The following is a 16,630-nucleotide window of genomic DNA, read 5'->3' as shown; positions in this document are numbered from 1 at the left end:
TAAAATGAAAAGGTTCTCCTGTAAGTACAAGCTATCCGCTATCCATAGGGTTGGAGATAACTTGTTGATGGGACGTGGTCTCACATCTGGGATCCTCACTGATCGGTAAAATCGGTAAAATCTGTATTGTCTCAGGGTCCGTCTGTTGATAAACTGCGTCCATGTGTTTCCAAGAAGCTCTCTCTGGCTGAACGTAATTGCAACATTGCCAACACTTTTTGGAGGGAGCTATTCATCAGGCATTGAGAATTATAGATTTTGCCATTCAACCACCACCTGTTCACACTGTTATGGCTTCAACCTTGGTGTCCCGCGCCCCCCTGCAAAGTGGGACAGGAAGATAGGTCTAGATCCTAAGTGTATTTCTTGTGCTCCAGCACCAGGCACAGTTTCACCTGGCTCACGGCCACGGCCTCTGCACCACCATCAGTGGGATGTCCACTACCACGTCCCTTACCGCATGCCTTGGGCAGTTTAAATTATGTATGTGTGGCGCCCCTGAGGCTTCAGTCGCCACGGAGGTACTGCACCTCAGCCAGAGGTGTAGTATTCTATCCTGGGTAAGGAGGTGGTCACAACCAGTTCACACAAAAGCACAACACCCAGGCTCAGAAACACCTCAACAGACATGGCAAGGGCGTGATTATACCCAAAGCCAGACTGGGGGTTGGAATCTTAAGGCTGCTTTACATGGTACAACCGATTGTGCGATTTCACAATCGATCGTACCCGCCCCCGTCCTTTTTGCGTCACGGGCAAATCGCTGCCCGTGGCGCACAAAGTCGGTAACCCCCCGTCACACATACCTCTCGTGCGACCACGCAGTGGGCGGCGAGCGTCCACTTCCTGGAGTGGGAGAGACGTTCGGCGTCAAAGCGACGTCACACGGCCGCCGGCCAATAGAAGCGGAGGGGCGGAGATGAGCAGGATGTAAACATCCCGCCAACCTCCTTCCTTCCACATAGAGCCGGCGGCTGACGCGGGAGGCAGGTACGCGATGTTCATCGCTCCCGTGGTGTCACACGGAGCGACGTGTGATGCCACGGGAACGATGAACAACCGGCGCCCGATTTCAGAACCGATATTATGGAACCTAGCGACCAGTACACGACTCACGATTTGTGAGCGATACTGCGTCGCTAGGAGGTGTCACACAGGCCGGCATCGCCAGCGATGCCGGATGTGCGTCCCCAAAACCGTGACCCCGACGATCTATCGCATGATAGATTGTCTGGTGTAAAGCAGCCTTTAGGAGTAGGAACACAATAGTACAAGTGGGAACACAGTGTGAAATGTCGAGTCAGTGAGTGAGGAGCAGAGTCCTGTGGTCTGGAGCTGGTGCAGCTCGGCCCAGCCACAGACAGAAGGAGTCCTAGAGATCTCTTGTGGCCTTGTTCCACATATAATCAACGGGTGGAAGGACTAAGTCACACGGGTATTGGTCCCTACGCTAGAGAAGAACCTACGGGCTCCGCTAGTAAAACCAGCAGCTGAGGTGACTTCAATCCCCGCAGTCACATCTGCACATGAATTCGCTGGAAGGTGACCCAAAAGGACCAAGGGATAGAGCTTCACACCACCCAACAGAATCCACGGGCACTGGCACAGGGTTCACTGAGCGAGGGCGCAAGGTAGGAGGACGAAGCAAACGCAGGAAGATGACCAGGGTCGGGACACTTAAAGGTGCATCGGACTCGACCGCCGAACTACCTGGGATCGGCTGGAGCCCATCACAGAAAAGCCCTAGCACTCCAAAGGCGGTCACTGGCATGCCATGTTACCCTTGAACCTGCTACAGTGAGTAAAAACTTTGAGACTGCATCCCTATGTCGCTCCGTTATTTGCCTGCACCCACCATCATACACTACTACTACCACCCCCATCCGCCCTGGGGCCTAGCTCTACCTGTGGAGAGCTGCGTCACCATCTGCCCCGGGGAGCCCCATCTCGCAGCGGCGGCACCGAACAGGTGGCGTCACGAATAAACTGTCATCATCCCCTTCATATTCCAATTTCCCTAAATGACACTGCTGGGGTCACGGAGCGCCCCAGAAGCAGAACCGCTGCCTGGTAACGAGTCACCCCACGGCCCCGGTGCGGGCGTGTCATATGCAGCTAAGAGCGGTATATTAAAAAGGAATAGAATAGATGTAAGCCTGAAAAGTAGTTTTGGTTTTACGTTGCAGCAGCAAGATCTGTAAGGCTACAATCCCTGCCTAGATGTCTCCAGTACACTATCCCTTCTCTAATGGCTAGACCCACACTAAATGAAGCTAAAAACATTGTTATTATTAGAGAATAGACTAGATTGGACTTAGCCCTCACAAGGACTTTTGGTTTTATGTTGCAGCAGCAAGAACTGTAAAGGGGGCTTTACACGCTACGATATCATTAATGTTTTGTCGTCGGGGTCAAGTTGTTAGTGACGCACATCCGGCGTCATTTACGATATCGCAGCGTGTGACACTGACCAGCGACCTCAAAAATGGTGAAAATCGTTCACCATGGAGAGGTCGTTCCAAACTCAAAAATCGGTAAGGGTTGTTTATCCAGGTGGTTCATCGCTCATGCGGCAGCACACATCGCTGTATGTGACACCACAGGAGCGAGGAACGTTTTCTTTATCTGCCGCCGGCCACAATGCGGAAGGAAGGTGGGCGGGATGTTACGTCCTGCTCATCTCCGCCCCTCCACTTTGATTGGCCGGCCGCTTAGTGACGTTGCGGTGACGTCGCTGTGATGCCGAACGTCCCTCCCCCTTGAAGGAGGGATTGTTCGGCAGTCACAGCGACGACGCTGACCAGGTAAGTGCGTGTGACGCTGCCGTAGAGATAATGTTCACTACGGCAGCGATCACAAACAATCGCATGCGCGACGGGGGTGGGTACTTACACGCTCGATATCACTACAAATTGCTAGCGATATCGCTACCGTGTAAAGCCCCCTTTAGGCTAGAATCCCTGCCTACAAGGCTCTAATACACTATCCCTTGTCCAGCAGCTTACCCTACACTAAATGCAGCTAACCGGTATTATTAGAGAATAGAATATATTTTTTTTATTTTGTAGGTAGCAGCAAAGACTGTAAGACAATAATCCCTGCCTAGATGTCTCTATCTCTTCTCCAGCAGATAGCCCTCCTCTAAATGCAGCTAACAGTGGTATTATTGGAAAATAGAATAGATATTTTTATATTGCAGCAGCAAGAGTTATAAGGCAATAATTACTGTTATACACTATCCCTCCTCCAGCAGCTTTCCTCACAGTGTTTTCAGGGTAGAGTGAGCTGAGCGGCCCGTCACCGTGTCTTATATAGTGATACATGTCTATAGCCTTTAATTCTGACATGAAGACATCAGATGTTTTCACTGTGAACTGTAAAATGATGATAATTACAGTCAAACTTGTGTGTATAAGTTTCATCAACTTGAAAAAAAAATCACGCATGACTTAAATTGTTTTTTTTACAGACAAGTCAAAAAAGTCCTGGAAGTTCCTAATACACTCTGTAATAAAACTCAGTCCTTGGTGTATAGGACAATACAGGCATGCAGATGTGGACATAGTACATGAAAGGAGGGGTCTACTTTGAGCAAACAGTTTTAAGGATGGGTCTTTGCAGTTAATAACCAAAATAGAACTTTTATGGTTAAAAATTGGAGCTTAAAAGGGTTTGTCTCATGATGATGACCCCTCACCATATGGCCCGCGTGCACATATGCGGGTCAGCTGCCATGTAACGCTTCCCCTGGAAACAATCCCTTTAATTGTTTGCATGAGTGTGTTTTTTTGTTTTAGTCCACAGCCATTAGTGTAGCGCATTGCACATTGGATGTGTTTTATCTTGGCCGCACATGTGTATCTGAGTTGGGTGTTGATCATTTTTGGCATCGCAGCTCTCTCTCCACTGCATGACCTTGTCTGGAAGAATATCAAGAAAAGGAATGGACATATCTTCTCAGCATTTAAGGTTTTTACTATTACGTGGACTGAAAATTGCACACATTTAATAATGACAGCAAAGTATATGTGACAGATACAGAATGTATGGAGAAAAGTATGTGCCCCCCCGACATTGCACCTACTGGAGCTTTCCGACTTCTAATTCTACATCCATAGACATTAATACGGAGTTGGTCCTGTTGACGATATACACTGGGAGGGGCGAGGGGCCAGAGGGTATACACCGGGAAGGGGGAGCAAGGGGCCAGAGGGTATACACCGGGAAGGGGGAGCAAGGGGCCAGAGGGTATACACCAGCAAGGGGGTCGAGGGGTCAGAGGGTATACACCGGGAGGAGGAGCGAGGGACCAGAGGGTAGACACCGGGAGGGGGGGCGAGGGGCCAGATGGTATACACCGGGAAGGGGGAGTGAGAGGCCAGAGGGTATACACCGGGGGGGGGGGGCGAGGGGCCAGAGAGTATACATTGGGAGGGGAGGCGAGGTGCCAGAGGGTATACACCGGGAGGGGGGACGAGTGGCCAGAAGGTATACAATTGGAAGGGGGGGCGAGGGGCCAGAGGGTATACACCAGGAGGGGGGTGAGGGGCCAGAGGGTATACACTGGGAGGGGGGGCCAGAGGTTATACATCGGGAGGGGGGGGCGAGGGACCAGAGGGTATACACCAGGAAGGGGGGGCGAGGGGCCAAAGGGTATTCACCAGGAGGAGGGGCCAGAGGGTATACACTGGGAAGGGGGGGTGAGGGGCCAGAGATTATAAACCGGGAGGGTGGGCCAGAGGTTATACATCGGGAAGGGGGGCGAGGGGCCAGAGGGCAAACATCAGGAAGGGGGGGCAAGGGGCCAAATAGTAATACACCGGGAGGGGGAGGCATGAGGGGCCAGAAGTTATACCAGGGGGGTAAAAGGACTGAATGCCAAACCAGATTTCATTGATTAATAGTTGGGGCTTGATACTTTTCTCCATATATTGTAGTGTTGCCTAATAATCTTCATTTTTTCTCTGCAGTTTCATTGCAGTTTATAATGTTACTGTCCATGCAGCGATGTCATCAGATCACAGTTCCTGGGCAGCCTCTACACAGCAGCCAGTCTGAAAAAGAAGAGCTGCAACATAACACATAAAAGGTGGGTGAAATCATACGGTCTCCATCGCAGCTTCTCATAGATGTCACCACTTTATCCAACTTCCTAAAGATCTAATAATCTTTATAAACTCCGCCTTCTATTTGAGAGACTCGCCAGGATCACTTTGTGTGCACACGGCCAATGAATGAACATGATACTTCTTGTAACTGCGGTGCTGTTTCTTGACCCTGAAGCGTTTAAAAGAAGGGCTATAACATGGAACGTGCAAAATAATGTCATTTTTTTTACATCGCTGTGCATTATGTTCAGTTTTTGCAGCGCTCTTCCAGGCCGGTCGCAACATGTCCGGATTATGGAGACGTAGCCTCATAATAATTCTTATTTATATAGCGCCAACATATTCCGCAGCGCTTTACAGTTCAGCCCGATCTGTTGCCTTATTTGTATCCATTTATGGTGCACATACACAGCAATTTCAAGAAATTGTTTTTCTTGGAAGCGGTTCCTTTCCATGATTCCACATTATCCGAGCATGCCAAGATATAAGATTGCAAGCACGCAGAAAGTATGAAGTTATGCTCACCACCAAAATAACTGGAGACATTATACTGTACATGTCGGGTGGGGGGGTTACTATACTGATTTATATCTTTTTTTCATAAGGATACTGTAAGTAATTGCTTTTAGAAACATAATGTGGATATAAAGTCTACACATCCTGTTAAAATTACTGGTGTTTGTCACGTAAAATAATCATACCAGGAAAAATAGTTTCAGACCTTTTTCCACCTTCAGCACTTTTTTGTGTGGCATTAAATCTAAGCTCTTGGCCCCCTGTCTTACACTCATCTTTCGGCTGCTTCACCCATTATCATCACCACTCTGGTGGGTCTCGGATACTTGTGACCTGCCGGCAGCTCCAGTGTTTCATGGAGCACACCAGAGGTCACAAATCAATACAAGCCTATGAGAGCCTCGTTTTGACCTTGTTCGGGCTCTCATAGACTTGCTCTCACAAGGTGTTCAGCTCTAAACTCACCAGGTGTCATGGCACCTTCTGACCCTGTTCACAGTTCAGAGTCTGACACACTACCTGGTGTTTTTGAGTTGCTCACTTAGGGGTACTTCTCACATAGCGAGATCACATAGCGAGATCGCTGCTGAGTCACAGGTTTTGTGACATACCAGTGACCTCATCAGCGATCTCGCTGTGTGTGACACTAAGCAGCGACCTGGCCCCTGCTGTGAAATCGCTGATCGTTACACACTGTTCTGGTTCACTTTTTGCTCGTTGGTCTCCCGCAGGGCAGCACACATCAGCATGTTTGACGGCGGGAGACCAACGAGCACCGACTCTGTGTAAGCAGCGTACGCTGGTAACCTGGTAAGTATCAGGTAACTAAGCAAAGCGCTTTGCTTGGTTACCCGATATTTACCCTGGTTACCAGCGTACACAGCTTAGCACTGGCTCCCTGCACAGGCAGCCAGGGTAAATATTGGGTAACTAAGCAAAGTGCTTTGCTTGGTTACCCGATATTTACCTTGGTTACCAGCGTATACCGCTTAGCGCTGGCTCCCTGCACACGTAACCAGGGTACACATCGGGTTACTAAGCAAAGCGCTTTGCTTAGTTACCCAATATTTACCCTGGCTATGTGTGCAGGGAGCCAGCGCTAAGCGATGTACGCTGGTAACCAAGGTGAATATTGGGTAATCAAGCAAAGTGCTTTGCTTAGTTACCCGATATTTACCCTGGTTACCAGCGTACACCGCTTAGCGCTGGCTCCCTGCACACGTAGCCAGGGTAAATATTGGGTAACTAAGCAAAGCGCTTTGCTTGGTTACCCGATATTTACCTTGGTTACCAGCGTACACCACTCAGCGCTGGCTCCCTGCACACGTAACCAGGGTAAATATCGGGTAACCAAGCAAAGCGCTTTGCTTAGTTACTCGATATTTACCCTGGTTACCAAGCACAGAGTCGCTGGTGGCTGGTGGGTGGTTGCTGGTGAGATCTGCCTGATTGACAGCTCACCAGTGACCATGTAGCGACGCACCATCGATCCTGACCAGGTTGTATCGTGGTCGGAATCGTTGGTACGTCATTTAGTGAGACGGTACCCTTAGTGTTGGGCATTGACCCATTGTGTTCTTACTAGTGATCGGTCTAGGAGGGGTTCATTTCTGCTGGCTTGTTAATTGCTGCTAGGGTCCTGGGTTTCTGGAGATCTATCACGGCCACCTCCACACTTTAAAAGAAGGTGTAATCTGCTCCTCCATGCCCATAATAGCTTTATGGGAATCCAGTCTATGTGCATGGTTTTCCAGTTTCTGGTGAACTGCTGTATGCAAGTCTGGTGTGTTGTGGAAATACTCTTGTCCTTTGATTATTTCCTTCCTTTTCTTTCTGAGGACGTTTTGTCTATACCTCTGTGAGTGATTCAGTTTGGGGTTTCTCCTGTCTGTCTTTCTGTGTGAGATTTTCCACTCCAGTCTCGGCCCTCTTGTGATTTAGGGGTGACCTAGGACTGATCAAAAGTCAGGGCTACGCTGGCGGTCCAGACCTCTTCACCTTCAAAAGTACTTCTGAGATAAGGGACAGTTAGGGCTCCCTAGCCTGAGGGCCAGTTTAGGAGCCCCTGTTCCAAGTTACTACATTACATTAGCGAGACTTACATTGGGAGCTAGTGATGTAAGTGGCCAGTCAGACGTTATTGCCACAAGATGGCCACGAAAAAGGTTGAAAACGCCAGACAGTAAGTACAGAGAATGCTGAAAAACAAGATGCTGGATTGGCAATTTAATGCCACCCATAATCTGTACAATTCAATTGAAAAAACAAAACAAAACAAATCTTTTCAGGTGGTAAAAGAAAATGTTGAAATGCCCTTTGAATTTCTGACAGCATTCAGTCTTTTTTTTGGGTAGGAATCTATCAGCATGGCACACCTAGAATTGGTAATCTTTGCCCATTTTTTCTTTTAGTAGGTCCACCATTGTCAGACTGTGATGGCATCTCCTGTGTACAGCTATTACACATGTAATAATGGATGACACTATACATAATAAGGGAGGACACTATACATAATAAGGAAGAGCAGTATATAATAATGGATGACACTATACATAATAAGGGAGAACACTATAATAATGGAAGATATTATACATAATAAGGGGGGACACTATGTAATAATGGATGACACTATAAATAATAAGGGAGGACACTATGTAATAATGGATGACACTATACATAATAAGGGAGGACACTATACATAATAAGGAAGAGCAGTATATAATAATGGATGACACTATACATAATAAGGGAGAACACTATAATAATGGAAGATATTATACATAATAAGGGGGGACACTATGTAATAATGGATGACACTATAAATAATAAGGGAGGACACTATGTAATAATGGATGACACTATACATAATAAGGGAGGACACTATGTAATAAGGGACGACATAGATAATAAGGGAGGACACAATACATAATAAGGAAGAACAGTATATAATAATGGATGACACAACATAATATGGGAGAACACTATAATAATGGCAGACATTATACATAATAAGGGAGGACACTATGTAATAATGGAGGACACTATACATAATAAGCGAGGACACTATGTAGTAATGGATGACACTATACATAATAAGGGAGGACACTATGTAATAATGGATGACATTATAGATAATAAGGGAGGACACTATATATAATAAGGAAGAAAGGTATATAATAATGGATGACACTACATAATAAGGGAGGACACTATGTAATAATGAATGACACTATACATAATGAGGGAGAACACTATATTAATGGCAGACATTATACATAATAAGGGAGGACACTATGTAATAATGGATGACACTATACATAATAAGATAGGACGCTATGTAATAAAGGATGACACTATACATAATAAGGGAGGACACTATGTAATAATGGCAGACATTATACATAATAAGGGAGGACACTATTAAATAAGGGAAGGTGCTATCCATAACAAGAAAGCACTCTGTAAAAATAGATGCTTCTATGTAACTATAGATGCTGTTTTACATCGTGAAGGTTGATTTATACACAGGACTATTGCTCCCATCATTTCTCTGCAGACCATACAGTACAAATGCCAAATGAATATTCACTTCAGGTGAGTTACCGGTCATCTGATTTGAGTCTTTTACTTTCTTTTCCATCTGGTCAGACCTTCTGTGAGCGCCGTAGGCCTCTTCTGGCCGGGATCCTGCTGAGTGACACAGCTGGCACAATGACATTACCATGTTGCATGGGCCTCAAATAAGGCGCTTTGGGTGGCTTTCTGAAGCATGTACTCAATTATATCTGTATCCTTAAGACAAATTGCAAATGGCAGGTAGCATGAAACCATCCCTTACTTCCTGCCTCATCGGAGCCTTGTACACCCGCATGGGAGCCAAGAATTCTCGTATCTCCCCAGCAGGACCATGTCCCATCCCTGTCAATGTTCACAAACATTTTCTTCCTTTTTTTTGGATGACAGTAGAAAAACAAATCTAGATCTTCATCTATTAGCAAGTGCTCCAAGAAAAGAGGTCAGCTCCCCAGCAGGAACTAATGAGTTCCTTGTGACAGTTGGGTGGAGAACAAGGAACAGTATTGTCACCATCACTGAGGACATGCTGGGGCTGAGATAAAGCTCCAGATATTTTATCTCTTATCATCTCCGAAAAGCAAGAATTATAATATGAGACCACTGCTACAACAGAAAAAAGACCATCGCAACGTGTCATCCACCAGCGAAGCCTAACACTAATTAAGACAATAGCTCATTATGGCTCTGGCTTTGGAAACTGGGACTGGCCTAAAATTTCACTGGATGCAATATATTCCCATGATCATGCAATAGATGAACTGGCCAGGTCCTGTACAGCAAGACTTACCCTCCCCCCTCTATAATGCATACTATTTTCCCCGAAAATAAGACAATGTCTTATATGTGGCCTGATAAATGCACTAGGGCTTATTTTTAGGGTAGGGTTTATTCTCGGGGAAACATGGTTGGGGGAAGTTTACCCCCCAAAAAAACATATTCCTCCCCTTCCCAGGAGAATCATACCTACCAGAAGCTGGACGTCTGTGTTGCTCCCAGGTCCTCCTGCGATCTTCGGTGGGCGCTCCCAGAAGGTATGCTCCACATGGTCCTCCCCTGCTTCCAGCTGGCACACTCCCATACAGATCGCACGCACACACACCACATACGGCGATAGCAATTCTTTTCGGCCGGCAGGGGAACCTGGGACGCTGTGAAGTGGAGTGCGAGGACCTGCAGTAGAACACAATTGATGCGTTCCACCGCAGGTCCTCTATGTTTTCCACCGCAGGTCCTCTATGCGTTCTCCCGCAGGTTCTCTATGCGTTCCACCGCAGGTCCTCTATGCGTTCCACTGCAGGTTCTCTATGCGTTCCACCGCAGGTCCTCTATGCGTTCCATCACAGGTCCTCTATGCGTTCCACCGCAGGTTCTCTATGCGTTCCACTGCAGGTCGTCTATACGTTCCATCGCAGGTTCTCTATGCGTTCCACCGCAGGTCTTCTATGCGTTCCACTGCAGGTTCTTGCACTCCACTGAACTGCATCCCTGGTTCCCCTGCCGGACAGAAGCAATCGATATCGCCGGATCTGGTGAGTGTGTGTCTGCGATCCGATGTGTGATTCTGTGTGCCATCTGATGTGTGTGGGTGTGCGTTCCACCGAAGGTTCTCCCGTTCAGCGTCTGGTGAGTATGATCGTGCGGTCTTCTATCTTCTTTTCTCTTTTGGGGGTGTCTGCTTTCTAAAATGAAGTGTTTTGCTGTAATTTTTAACTTTTTTCAGCTGCATGGACACTTCATTATTGAAGCGCGACTAGGGCTAATTCTCGGGGTAGGGCTTATATGTGACGCCCTGGCAAAACCAGGTAGTCACAGATAGGCCCCTGCATAACACCTTCCCTCACTAGGAAACACACAGCTGACCAGAAACCCTAGTCACCCCCCCTTAGGGACAGATAGACACACCAGTGGGCGGGACCGTGCGGTTGGAACACGCCCACCCAGGGGTCTAGACAGCCCAGGGCGGGAAAAAAGACAGTTTAGTTTGTAGTTCAGTTTGGAGAGGAGTGTGGGCTGGAGCTAGGTGTAGCTCCAGCAGTGAAGTTCAAGTTGAACGGTACCAGGGTAGGAGCCCTGGTGCCACTGGCTAGGAGGCAGACGGTGGTCTCCGTCAGCAGGAGGCGGGAAGACGGCTCAGCAGAACCGAGGTAGACCGGGACAGGGTTGTAGCCCGCCGGTACCTACATCGGGGACCCGACCGGAAACCGTGGACAAAGGGGGGTACTTGGACAATGAAGCCAGCACCAGAACCTACAGGAACTGCTTAATTAACCGATTGAGGCCAGGACTAGAGGTCCTGTCCCACCCAAAGTCCCTCATAGAAGACAACAGCCCACCGATTAGGGATAAGAGGTCACCGCCAAGGCCCAGAGATCCCACGGGCCAGCGTCTGCGGGCACGGCTCCTTAGGCCACATCCAGCCGGGAGCGGACTCCTGAGTTTCACACTAGGAACGTCCATCTTACTTAAAGAGGCGGTCGCCATCCCCTGCATCGAGTCACCGGGTCCCGGGGCCACCATCCCTGCCCACGGAGGGGTTAACAACTTGCTGCACAACATCTCCCCCGGGTGCCCCGTAACAACAGCGGTGGTGTCCCACTTCACCACACACCGTGGGTGGCGTCACGAACTTGTTACGGCCTAGCCCGTACATCTACGTCCCCCCATTTATTCGGCGTGTCCGCGAGACCCCCGGGTCTGGAGACCCTCGAGCCACCACCCCAGAAGGCCCGGACCCGAGCAGCGCCGGCTGCTGGCACGGGGGCGGCACACCCCAAAACTTGGCGTCACGAACAGGATACTTACCCATTCACTTACCTTGTGGAAGTGTGCCTTGTATTGGACAGTCAGCGGTGATCTATTGCAAAATTTTCAGAAGTCGCCATTTTGGTCGCCATTTTGGCGTGAAAACTACAGTCCAGCGCTCTTCTTTCCCGCAAAAAGGGCGCGAAAGCCGAAGCCCCTCACCCTGGGAACGCGGTTGAAAAGCGAGGCCGGAAGTCGAAAAACGAAACTAGCCGGCCTAAAAGAGGAGTGCCAGCAAAAGACCAAGGGGGGGCGAGTGAAGATTGTACACCATGTGACCGAGTGGATAAAAGGCAGGGACTCCAGGACCCTGCCACCCTTTCCGTTCCTGGAAACCACCGAGAGAGCAGCATGGCCGACCCATCTGGCAAGCCCAGCAAGGACCTGCAACTGGAACGGCGGCCTGGGTAGAAGCCCAGACGGAGCGCATGTGCCGCCGAATCCAGGCACAGGCACGCTTTATCCTGGAGCGATGGACGGCCGAGATGGTGGAATTGACTGCAGCCGTTCGGGCTCGTGAAGTGGAGGCAACCTTGGAGGAGCGGGTAAGCAACCCATGCCCCTATGTCCCTCAGGGACAGGCCGACCAGGCTGAGGGGCCCGGCCTGCCCCTGCCCGCCACGCTGCCTCCCTCACTGCCCGCACCTGTAGCTGATGCCCAACTCGGTCCGCTGCCACCACCACCAGCAGCGGTACCCATCCCACCGGCCCGCGAGGACCGACCAGAAGAAGCCGCCGGCAGCCAGCCCGTCACTGCCCCGACACCAACACCGGCTCCACGCAAGTCCAGCGCCCGAAAGGTGCCCCGTCCAGCCGTAGACCCGACAGCGATCCCGGTCCCGGAAGGAGCCACGCCTAAGATGACCACGGCCCCGGCAGTCGGCCCGGCCACGGCGGAGGCAGACCGGAAGCCAGTCCCACAGGTCACGCTGACCGCTCCCAGGTACCTGGCCTCGTCTGAGGCACGGCGGGGATGTATCTGCCAAGCGGCAAAGCAGGCCACGTCACAGCGGGGTCCCCCATTGCAGAAGGTTCCGGTCGTGGCCGGCACGGAGGGACTCCGGCTGGGCCCCTCCCCCGCACAAGTTGACCCGGAGCATCCAATAGAAGCTCCGTACTGGGAGCGGCAGGGGCGGCAGCTGGGTAAACAAATTGCCGCCAGGGAGAAGCGGAAGGCGGAGGTCCTGCCCCGGACCTATAACGAGAAAGACAACCTGCGGATCGCAACCTTCCGGGTGCGGGGCCCGGTCTACCAAGGCCAAGTCCGGCACTTTAACCCTCAAAAGGGATGGGGTTTATCTTCGAGCCGGGCATGGAGGCCGGCTGCTGGCACGGGGGCGGCACATATATTTAAGCCTTACCCTGAAAATGTTGACAATTTCTGCTAGGGCTCATGCAGCGCTCCAAGGGGCAGGTGTTTTAATCTACTTGTAGCCGGGCCAGGGGTGCAGATCCTCTGCGTCGTCATGGGGTTGCTTTGCCCGATTCCGTTGCCCCGAGGCGTACAGGAAGGGAAGGATGGTGGTGGATGGGAGGCAGGAAGGAGGGAGGATGAGGTTGGTAGTTGGAGGTTAGGAAAGTCTTTTTAGGATGATCGTGATGCCACCTGTGGTACACGGTCAGGTACGCGGCCGCCGCTTTAGGGTCTTTCTCGCCAGGGCAGATGTTGAGGTGCAGCCGGGATGGTGTCGCTCCCCACAGGCGGGATGATGGGGGATGGAGGTGGTGAAGGTCCCTGTAGTCCCCGTTGGCGCCTCAGTGCTGGGCATCGGTGCCAGTTAAAGGAGAGATAGAGACAGGGGCTGCGGTTCCAAGTCTTTTTACTCACAGGTTGCTCAGTCGCTGCCCCAGAATACCGTTCTCAGCCACGATGGGCTCCAGCCGATCCAGGGAGCCGTTGGCAGTCCCCGCCGATGCCCATGAAAGTCTGTTAGTGAAGTATCCCGGGCTGAGCCTCCTGCTCCAAGCCACGGGCCCACGTACAGAGAGGAACACTAACTCCAGTTGTCAGTGCTAGGTCTTGTCCCAAGCTGTGCCCAGGAAGGTTCTGAAAGTTCTCTCGTGTGTTGGTTGCGCCTACGTCTACCCCATGTGGTGCCCGGCCCCAGTGGTTGTCCTAGTGACTGCTTTGTGATGGCTAACTATCCTGTCTGCCCTAGTCCAACCTCCTGTGAGTAAGCACCTGCTGTTGTGTATTTGTGTTTTGTGAAGGCACCGGCAGGTTAACCCCTCCTGACCCGGGATAGATATTACCCCTGAAAAGTCATGTAATACCCTGTAGCCCCTGAAGCCCAGGTGCACCACACTTATTTTGGTGGTAGGGCTTATTTGGGGGGAAACACGGTATGTGCCCCAATAGGACAAAACTTGTAGAGGAGTGCGATCCCTTAGGATAAGTCATCCATATCTGATTTCCAGGGGTCCGACACACAGCACCCCAGAGTCACAAAGTATATACAGTGTATAGAACCGGAACAGCACAGCTCAGTCCACTGGGTAGTGGCTGTTCTTGGATATTAAAGCTAAGCTCCTATTGATGTGAATGGGAGTCGATATGCAGCACCTATGTGACCGGAGCCTTTGGTTCCCATCTGGCACCAAAGCCAGAGATCAAGTGCTACTTCCATAGCTATGCCCATAGGTGCCCTGCCGTTCTCCATCATCTCTAAAGTTATCGATTTTTAGATGCCGGGTTTTCCCAGGTGAAGCATCTTCAGGAGAACACCGGGAGTCGTGGCTTCTCTCACTGTTTTCGGATACTAAAGCTTAGCTTCTATTGATGTGAATGGGAGTTTATAAGCAGCACCTATGTGACTGGAGCCTTTGATTCACATCTGACACGAAGGCCAGAGTGAATCAAAGTGCTACTTCCATAGCCAAGGTGCAATGCCGTTCTCAATCATCTCTAAAGTTAGCGACTTTTAGATGCTGGGTTTCGCCAGGTGAAGCGGCTTCAGGAGAGCACCGGCAGTTGTGGCTTCTTTTAACTGCTTCAGTTTTTCCCGACCCCCAAATGGCTAAATGGGGTGACATAAGATGGTAAATTAAGATGGTTCTGACATTGCTGTGCTTTTTGGTCATTTTATGGGGCACATTTGCTGCACTTTTTCGGGCAGGATCCTTCTGAAGTTGACTTTGTGCGCAGCCTGATGGTGCAGTGATTTCACTCTCACCACCTCAGTACTGATCACCGCCTCGGCTCGGCGTGAATTGACTCGATTTGCTTTCACTAAAGGTCAGCTATTAAATGCAAAATTCGGATTCTTTCCCCTCCTCTACGTCCCTCTCATGGCTGCGGTTACTCCTCATTAGTCATGGAAATTTCTAGACTCAGACTGGAACCATGAAATCTTGTGGGAGGAAAGAGTCATCTCTGCGAGTATTGGATGCACATTTCAGAAGTCGTTTTTTTTTCTTTTCTTCTTTTTTTGGAAATCCTCCCAATATTTCCCGCGCTACGGTGGAGGAAGGAAATGGCTGAGATGATGGGCTGTCCCCACAAGACAAGGCTGCCACGCCTCGTCACCCAGATGCAGAAACGTCCGGCTTAACCATTGAGAGCGCGCGCCAGGCTCTGGAGTGGTTTTACCAAGAAATCTGCTATTTCTGAAATATAAAAATACTCACTAAAGGTGGAGCAGAGCGGAGTTTGTCTTTGCACCTTGGTGATGGAATAATGTTTTTGGACATGCGTTTTTGATGCTTTTCAGCCACGGAAACGCCCTAAAAACACGTGTAGTTTTTTTTTAATATGGATTTTAAGCATCTAATGCAAGTCTATGGAGAAAATCTGCACAGAAAACTCAGAGAAATTGACGGCAGGTCAATAAACTGCTATACCATTCTATAAACATAATATGTTTTAATACTGTGGAACTACAAATCCCAGCATGCCAAGGAAGTTGAAATTCAGATAAATAAACTGCTATACCAGTCTATACAGGTAAAAAGGTTTCATGCTGTGGAACTACAAATCCCAGCATGCCAAGGAAGTTATAGTTCAAATAAATAAACTGCTATACTATTCTATAAACATAATATGGTTTAATGCTGTAGAACTACAAATCCCAGCATGCCAAGGAAGTTATAGTTCAAATAAATAAACTGCTATACTATTCTATAAACATAATATGGTTTAATGCTGTGGAACTACAAATCCCAGCATGTCAAGCATGGTAAAGTTTAGATAAATAAACTGCTATACCATTTCTATAAACATAATATGGTTTAATGATGTGGAACTACAAATCCCAGTATGCCAAGGAAGTTGAAATTCAGATAAATAAACTGCTATACCAGTCTATACAGGTAAAAAGGTTTCATGCTGTGGAACTACAAATCCCAGCATGCCAAGGAAGTTATAGTTCAGATAAATAAACTGCTATACTATTTCTATAACCATAATATGGTTTAATGCTGTGGAACTACAAATCCCAGCATGTCAACAAGTTATAGTTCAGATAAATAAACTGCTATATCATTCTATAAACATAATATGGATTAATGCTGTGGAACTACAAATCCCAGCATGCCAAGCATGGTAAAGTTCAGATAAATAAACCGCTATACCATTCTATAAACATAATCTGGTTTAATGCTGTGGAACTACAAATCCCAGCAAGCCAAGC

Source organism: Anomaloglossus baeobatrachus, chromosome 6, assembly GCF_048569485.1.
Source record: "Anomaloglossus baeobatrachus isolate aAnoBae1 chromosome 6, aAnoBae1.hap1, whole genome shotgun sequence".
Lineage (NCBI taxonomy): Eukaryota > Metazoa > Chordata > Amphibia > Anura > Aromobatidae > Anomaloglossus > Anomaloglossus baeobatrachus.
The sequence above is the reverse complement of the archived record's forward strand: the minus strand, read 5'-3'. Positions refer to the sequence as shown.